This window comes from Poecilia reticulata, chromosome 4 (genome assembly GCF_904066995.2).
Source record: "Poecilia reticulata chromosome 4, P_reticulata-male-v2, whole genome shotgun sequence".
In the NCBI taxonomy this organism is placed as follows: domain Eukaryota; kingdom Metazoa; phylum Chordata; class Actinopteri; order Cyprinodontiformes; family Poeciliidae; genus Poecilia; species Poecilia reticulata.
In genome coordinates, this window is record NC_088833.1 from 7,146,102 (window position 1) to 7,147,943 (window position 1,842).

Here is a 1,842-nt window from a genome sequence, read left to right on the forward strand (position 1 = left end):
TAAGAGGAACAAAAGTGTATTTACTTTGGCCATGTGAAAGAACATGTCTGGATTCTTACCCTAACAACGTAATCGCTAGCAGATGTCATAATATTGGAAGTTCTTGTGTCCATGAATGACTGAAAAGGAAAACTCCACTCTGTAGTTTTCTGTAGGAAAACTACAGAAATGTCTTGTTTTGCAGACTAAGCTCAGAAAATTTGCAGTAGCTGATGCATGCAGTCCAAAGGCAGTTTACCATTTTGAAGAGCTGATGTTGCTAATCCTTCACGATAATTAACAATTTTGTCATAAAGAAAATATTTGTTTTACTCTTTAGAAATTAGGTTTTAACTACTGTAAATCACATACATGAATGCTACATTTATTTGGGTGATAATGATGCATTAAACTGTTTTTCCAGAGTAGAATTAGAGGGGAAAAGAAGCTTTTCTAAGAATCATTGAAAACTTTTTGTTGGAACAGCAGGTTCTAGTTTGTTATACTGATATAACAAACCATAGTAATTATATTAATATTTATCGTTTATTGTTTTATGATAGATATTCCCCAGTGCTAAAAGAAAAACCATGTATTCAGGGTAAAATATTACTTACACCCTCGGAAATATTTAGTTAAAAGTCTCTTATAGCTCAACTGCAGACTTTCAGTCATCACCAAGGTCCTTGTAATAGCCTGGTTGAATATTAGATCACTCTTCCTTTCAGGATTTTTAAAAATTATTTTTTTAAAGTATTTAAAAGTCTGTTTTCTTGCTGCAGACTTTTCTTTTAAACAAAGTCTATCCATTTTCAACATGATTGTCGGACAGACTATCACAGAAAAGTAATTTTAACCTGTTTTCTCCATTCCAAAATGAGTTTCAATGCATATTTAGGATCATTATTCTGTTTCAAAACCATTTTATGCATGAAGCTGGACAAATTAAACCCCTGACCCCCAGATACAAGTTTTATGATTACAATGGCGTCAAGGTTATTTCCAAACCTATAAACATGTCAACTGTCAAGCATGGTGGTGGTGACATCATGATGAGGGTCTGTTCTGCTGCAACTTCTGCTACAAAACTTAACCCCAAATCAACAACTAGATGTGCCACAGAGCACAACTTGGTGTTCAGATGGATCACTGATGTCAAAATCACACAGAAAATGAACTTTTCTTCTTCACCTCAACCCCACTGATAGTTGTTCTAAACTTTAAAGCCAGGCCTTCCAGGGAAGGCAACCAAATTAAATGAAGCCTTCCAGTTCTGACAAGTAAGAGTCGTCCTGTTTAACTTGCTCGGGGACATTTTGTCTGGAAACTTCTGGGGGCGGCAGGTGTGGAGGTTACAGTTACTGACTGACAAGATGAAATCAAGTTAGATAGCCCTTAGGGGGTAAAACTAACACAAAATATATTTACAGTGACATGACAAAAAGTTCACGATTAATTAAGATGTATCTTATGATGATTAGCAGCAGCAGCAGCTTGTGGTGATATTTGAAGAGTGAGCTAACAGATTAAATATATATACATTTGTTTCTGTAGCACCTAAGCCACTCTATGACGAAAACTAAAATGGTGGGTGCTTGGGTTCGACATCGATCAAGTACACCCATATGTAGGCAATACCACTGACAGTTTATAGCAAATATGACCCAGAGAAACAGAATTTCAGGCAAAATCATTCAGCTTCACTTTATTAACTAAGGTGACAAGGAACCCTCACTCTTAATCACCAGTTGAACGATAAGCTGTAAACACTAGATTTAAGGAAAACAAAAAGAACAACATATACTTCTCACATAAGGCAGCACATAAGGCAGACCAACTAAACTATTAATGTGCACAAATCCC